Source organism: Camelina sativa, chromosome 9, assembly GCF_000633955.1.
Source record: "Camelina sativa cultivar DH55 chromosome 9, Cs, whole genome shotgun sequence".
In the NCBI taxonomy this organism is placed as follows: Eukaryota; Viridiplantae; Streptophyta; class Magnoliopsida; order Brassicales; family Brassicaceae; genus Camelina; species Camelina sativa.
The window spans coordinates 12,359,658-12,366,850 of NC_025693.1; the positions used below are offsets into that span (position 1 = coordinate 12,359,658).

Sequence of the window (7,193 nt, forward strand, 5' to 3'; positions counted from 1 at the left end):
TAACTGCAGGTTGCTTGGACTCGCTGGATAGAACTATTTCTTTACTGTAGGCCAGGTTGGTAAATTATTAAATTTGAAATGTCCTTAGGTTTTCCTCCCATTAAAACTAATTCTACCCTGATTTTATGCCTCTCCTTAATGGTTAAATGGCCTAACCACCGTGACTCCCTAATTACCTTCCTAAGCTCTATCACATTACTATTTTCCTGCCATAAAAGGTAATTCAACCCTGATTATATGCCTTTACTTAATGGTTAAATCGCCTAACCGCTGTGTTTTCCTAATTACCTTCCTGATTATTTGCCTTCCCTTAATTGTGCGATCCGTTACGATTTCACCATAACTTACTAATTACTACCCCGATTTAAAGCCTTACCTTTTTACATATATATTTGATTTCATCCCTCATGAAATTTAAAACCCAAACAACCCTTCCTCCGACCTAAAAAAACACAAATGTCTTCCAAAGATCCTCCTTCAGATAGCCCTATTTTCTCCTATCTCAAGCTCGATGAAATTACCGAGTCTATAGACACACCAACCATCCTCATTCGTCTACTCCATTTCTGGGATGCCCGTGATTTCAAACGCAACAATCTTCTTCTTTGTGTCGAGTGTCTTCTTCTGGATGAGGAGGTACAGCTTTTATTCTTCCTGATTCCAAATTTGGAACATTTTAATCGTTATATTTATTTCTAATAAACACTTACACTTACAAAATTTCCTTCGGTAGGTTTCCTCTCATAAGACGTGCTTATATATGTATGATTATTTTTTAAAAATCTCTCTTCTTTAGCCAACTTTTGTATGTATGTTTTTTTTGTTGCATCAGCCTCAATGATTGTCAAATTTGATCAGATACGTACTACCAGAGAAAGGCATCAGTGGACATTGTGATGACTTGCTAGAGCGCAAGACCATTTATGGTTTCTGGTATGGAGACCCACATTTGTTTTTTTGTTATGTGTTTCTTAGGTTTTTCCTGTCTCACTTTCTCATAATGAGTGGGAGAATAATTCGTATGTTTTCTCTCCTTCAGCTGGGAATGAATTTCGAGACAACCAGGTCGCAGGTCTTCTATCCTTTATGCTTTTCCGTTTAACTCAGAGAAGAAACGAGGTGGTGTTGCTGTTAAAAAACGGTAAATATCTGCTTCTTCCCCAGTCCATCGTGTGTGTTAGTTCAATTTCATGTTTGATTTTGTTGTTTTCATTATAATTAGAGAATAATTTGATAAAACGTACACTGACTCACTCAGTGTCTCTTCTCTTTTTGTCTTCTAATTGATGAATTGGGGTTTCCACGGGCGCTTCTTATTCGAACGAGCAAGTTAATGTATACAAATCCTAGGGTTTATTTTTTTAATGTTAAGGTAAGAAATCTTCTCTTGTCTTGTCTTTGTCTTCTAACTAAGGAGGATTTTGGTGCCCGGTGAGGATCGGAGGACGTTGGTTGTTTTGTNCGACACGTGTCACCCTCTAAATTCTTCTTCTTTTTAACCTTCCCGACATATCTTATGCATTTGTTAATATGCTGTAAATGGGTTTGTTAATGGGCTGTAACTGGGTTAATGCCACACAAATATTATGACGGAATCTCGGAGTAGTCTTCTCCTCTTCCCCAGCTCTCTCTCTTCCCCACTCCTCCATGCTTATATGTTCATCTCAGGCAGATCGCCATTGCCGATCTCCTCAATTCCTCTCTTTTTCTAATCAAATTTCTTCATTTCCTATTTGAAAGTGCGGTATTAATATTCAGAATTACAGGGTTGTGTGGATCTTTCTTTAATGGCGTCAAGTGATAAAAAAAGAAGCCCAAACTTCACCTTCACCTCTCCAAGTATTGATCGGCTAAGTTATGTTTTAAAATCGATTATGGCCATACCCATTTTGATTACGCCCGTAGAATTCTGTCAAGGTTACTTCTCTGATTTGGTTATAAAGTTATTCTCATGTTTTGATTCTTTTTTAAAGGTCGGTTCATGGTCGTGGGATCCTTTTTAGTTTGAATAATTGACCATTCGTTTCAGATTTAGGGGTCTTTTTAATTGCTCTAAAACGATCATTGAGATAGAGACATAGGTCGTTTCAGCTTACTACATCGTGTCCTGTGAGAAAGATTTGTTAAGCTTAAACTGAAATGTCATCTATAGTTTTGATCATCTATGTTTCGTATGTAGTTGACAGAGAAAGACCTAGACCCGTTTATCGCTTCTTCTGTGTTCGCTATGTTTCTAATGATCTTCTTCCCTTTTTCTCTCAAGTTTGTGAGAACCAAACTGCGTCTGGCTGGTAAGATTTTGGAATTATTCCTCAACAGCTTTCTCATAATGTTGACAATGGATCACTACAACAAGCAGCAATATGGACCGTGTAGGTTTTCTCTCATGAGACGTGCTTATATGTGTATGATTTGTTTTTTTAAATCTGACTTCTTTAGCTTACTTTGGTATGTTTTTTTTTTGTGTTGGAACCACCCTCAATGATTGTCAAATTTGATGAGCTACGTACTACCAGAGGAAGGTATGCACTCATCTCATTCCATAGACCAAAAACAAACTGAGGTTTGTCAGTGACTCTTTAGTGTTGATCTGTTATTTTCTTCTTCTCTTCTTCTTCTTCAGGGAGGTTTCTTTGGAATGTTGGCTTTAGGAGTTTCAGGTTATGGCCCTGATGAAGTTATAAATTTTATTAAACTTGCAGGAGAGGTCCATTAGAATCTCAAATGTATTTAGCGTCTCTGTTAATTTACTGGGCACTGCTTATTGCTGTTTCCTCCCATTTAACTGCAGGTTGCTTGGACTCGCTGGATAGAACTATTTCTTTACTGTAGGCCAGGTTGGTAAATTATTAAATTTGAAATGTCCTTAGGGTTTCCTCCCATTAAAACTAATTCTACCCTGATTTTATGCCTCTCCTTAATGGTTAAATGGCCTAACCACCGTGACTCCCTAATTACCTTCCTAAGCTCTATCACATTACAATTTTCCTGCCATAGAAGGTAATTCAACCCTGATTATATGCCTTTACTTAATGGTTAAATCGCCTAACCGCTGTGTTTTCCTAATTACCTTTCTAATTATTTGCCTTCCCTTAATTGTGCGATCCGTTACGATTTCATCATAACTTACTAATTACTACCCCGATTTAAAACCTTACCTTTTTACATATATATTTGATTTCATCCCTCATGAAATTTAAAACCCAAACAACCCTTCCTCCAACCTAAAAAAACACAAATGTCTTCCAAAGATCCCCTTCAGATAGCCCTATTTTCTCCTATCTCAAGCTCGATGAAATTACCGAGTCTATAGACACACCAACCATCCTCATTTGTCTAATGAGTGGGAGAATGATTCGTATGTTTTCTCTCCTTCAGCTGGGAATGAATGTGAGACAACCAGGTCACAGGTCTTCTATCCTTATGCTTTTCCGTTTAACTCAGAGAAGAAACGAGGTGGTGTTGCTGTTAAAAAAACGGTAAATATCTGCTTCTTCCCCAGTCCATTGTGTGTGTTAGTTCAATTTCATGTTTAATTTTGTTGTTTTCATTATAATTAGAGAATAATTTGATAAAACGTACACTGACTCACTCAGTGTCTCTTCTCTTTTCGTCTTCTAATTGATGAATTAGGGTTTCCACGGGCGCTTCTTATTCGAACGAGCAAGTTAATGTATACAAATCCTAGGGTTTATTTTTTTAATGTTAAGGTAAGAAATCTTCTCTTGTCTTGTCTTTGTCTTCTAACTAAGGAGGATTTTGGTGCCCGGTGAGGATCGGAGGACGTTGGTTGTTTTGTTTCCGTAGTTGGTGTCTCTTCTTCTGGTTTGACCGGAGGCCAAGTACAAGTTTTAAAAATTCTAGGGTTCTTTTTTTTCAGGGTTTCTCTTTAAAGTCGTTGTTTGATTCAGACTTGTAAAATTAACTAATATGGTTTTAATNTGAAACCATGATTCCCTCCTACGTCCGTTAAATAAAATATTTACTTCAACACCTAATTTTTAGCTACCAAACGTCTTTACGTCAACACCTATATTGCATTNTATATGTTTTGCAGGTCGGGTTGAAGAATGAAGACTGACTAAGGTAAGTTAACTCTGTTCTCCTCTCTTTGTTCTTTTTTACTTGGATTTTTGAGATTTANAAACTATGATTCCCAAGAAAGTCTATGCGTAAGTATTTGACCATACATTTTTATTAAAATTAATAAATAGATGTTTTTTGATATTACATATTTAAAAGTTTATGTGTATTTTATCTTGGAACATATAAAATCAACTACTCTTAATAGGAATTTTAATAGAAATAACTATANCGTTTACTTTCTCATATGGCCTGTTGGATTTTCTTTCTCGACAACTTTGTGGGTNTAATTGCTCTAAAACGATCATTGAGATAGAGACATAGGTCGTTTCAGCTTACTACANGGAATTTTAATAGAAATAACTATATTTAAATATATATATATATAACTAATATATTAATATAACCCACGCAACGCGTGGGATTTTTCCTAGTATNCTGTGAGAAAGATTTGTTAAGCTTAAACTGAAATATCATCTATAGTTTTGATCATCTATGTTTCGTATGTAGTTGACAGAGAAAGACCTAGACCCGTTTATCGCTTCTTCTGTGTTCGCTATGTTTCTAATGATCTTCTTCCCTTTTTCTCTCAGGTTTGTGAGAACCAAACTGCGTCTGGCTGGGAAAATTTTGGCATTACTCCTCAACAGCTTTCTCATAATGTTGACAATGGATCACTACAACAAGCAGCAATATGGACCGTGTAGGTTTTCTCTCATGAGATGTGCTTATATGTGTATGATTTGTTTTTAAAAATCTGACTTCTTTAGCTTACTTTGGTATGTTTTTTTTTTGTGTTGGAACCACCCTCAATGATTGTCAAATTTGATGAGCTACGTACTACCAGAGGAAGGTATGCACTCATCTCATTCCATAGACCAAAAACAAACTGAGGTTTGTCAGTGACTCTTTAGTGTTGATCTGTTATTTTCTTCTTCTCTTCTTCTTCTTCAGGGAGGTTTCTTTGGAATGTTGGCTTTAGGAGTTTCAGGTTATGGCCCTGATGAAGTTATAAATTTTATTAAACTTGCAGGAGAGGTCCATTAGAATCTCAAATGTATTTAGCGTCTCTGTTAATTTACTGGGCACTGCTTATTGCTGTTTCCTCCCATTTAACTGCAGGTTGCTTGGACTCGCTGGATAGAACTATTTCTTTACTGTAGGCCAGGTTGGTAAATTATTAAATTTGAAATGTCCTTAGGGTTTCCTCCCATTAAAACTAATTCTACCCTGATTTTATGCCTCTCCTTAATGGTTAAATGGCCTAACCACCGTGACTCCCTAATTACCTTCCTAAGCTCTATCACATTACAATTTTCCTGCCATAGAAGGTAATTCAACCCTGATTATATGCCTTTACTTAATGGTTAAATCGCCTAACCGCTGTGTTTTCCTAATTACCTTTCTAATTATTTGCCTTCCCTTAATTGTGCGATCCGTTACGATTTCATCATAACTTACTAATTACTACCCCGATTTAAAACCTTACCTTTTTACATATATATTTGATTTCATCCCTCATGAAATTTAAAACCCAAACAACCCTTCCTCCAACCTAAAAAAACACAAATGTCTTCCAAAGATCCCCTTCAGATAGCCCTATTTTCTCCTATCTCAAGCTCGATGAAATTACCGAGTCTATAGACACACCAACCATCCTCATTTGTCTAATGAGTGGGAGAATGATTCGTATGTTTTCTCTCCTTCAGCTGGGAATGAATGTGAGACAACCAGGTCACAGGTCTTCTATCTTTATGCTTTTCCGTTTAACTCAGAGAAGAAACGAGGTGGTGTTGCTGTTAAAAAAACGGTAAATATCTGCTTCTTCCCCAGTCCATCGTGTGTGTTAGTTCAATTTCATGTTTAATTTTGTTGTTTTCATTATAATTAGAGAATAATTTGATAAAACGTACACTGACTCACTCAGTGTCTCTTCTCTTTTCGTCTTCTAATTGATGAATTAGGGTTTCCACGGGCGCTTCTTATTCGAACGAGCAAGTTAATGTATACAAATCCTAGGGTTTATTTTTTTAATGTTAAGGTAAGAAATCTTCTCTTGTCTTGTCTTTGTCTTCTAACTAAGGAGGATTTTGGTGCCCGGTGAGGATCGGAGGACGTTGGTTGTTTTGTTTCCGTAGTTGGTGTCTCTTCTTCTGGTTTGACCGGAGGCCAAGTACAAGTTTTAAAAATTCTAGGGTTCTTTTTTTTCAGGGTTTCTCTTTAAAGTCGTTGTTTGATTCAGACTTGTAAAATTAACTAATATGGTTTTAATCTAATTCTGTATATGTTTTGCAGGTCGGGTTGAAGAATGAAGACTGACTAAGGTAAGTTAACTCTGTTCTCCTCTCTTTGTTCTTTTTTACTTGGATTTTTGAGATTTACCAAGTTATACTACTAACCCTGCTTCTAATGTTGTTTTCTCTTTCTCGTTTCAGCTGATTTGATGGTTGCTGCAGTAGCACTTGGGATAACAAAAACAGAGGTTTGTCACAGGTAATTTTTCACTTAATATATGAGATTTTCCTTTTCGATAATGACTCTTAGTGTTGTTCTGATGCTTTCTTCTCCTCTGCAGCTGTCTGTGACTACAGACTGTCTCTCCAACCTCAAAACTTGAATGGAGGAAGCATTGCATTTCCAGTGGTTCTTATCACAGGTAATTTTAAGTTTTTTCACTTTATATGTGAATTTTATATAATGACTCTTTAGTGTGGATCTGATACTTTCTTCTCCTCTGCAGTTGCTGTCAGTGACTACAAACAGTCTAACTTGAATGATGAAAAGAGAAACATACATCTGGAGTTATAGAATTGTGAGACAATGAGATCTGCCACCACTATTTTCCTTTGCTGCTTAGGTTTTCCCCGTTTACTTTCTCATATGGCCTGTTGGATTTTCTTTCTCGACAACTTTGTGGGTATGACATTGTTACTTTCTCTATTATATTCAGATGGATGAATTGGCATTCTTCGCTCCTAGAATGTTGGCTTTAGGAGCTTCAGGTTATGGCCCTAATGAAGGTTAAAAGTTTATTTAACTTGCAGGAGAGGTACATTAGAATCTCAAATGTATGTAGCGTCTCAGTAAATTTTCTGTTGTGAACACTCAAT

General features: G+C 36.5%; 1 long non-coding RNA gene across 1 annotated transcript; it reads left to right on the top strand.

The window, feature by feature from the left end:
- On the top strand, positions 6,374 to 6,733 carry LOC109126615. Its single transcript, XR_002033481.1, has 3 exons — positions 6,374 to 6,407; positions 6,519 to 6,576; positions 6,675 to 6,733. It is a non-coding gene; the product is annotated as an uncharacterized LOC109126615 (long non-coding RNA).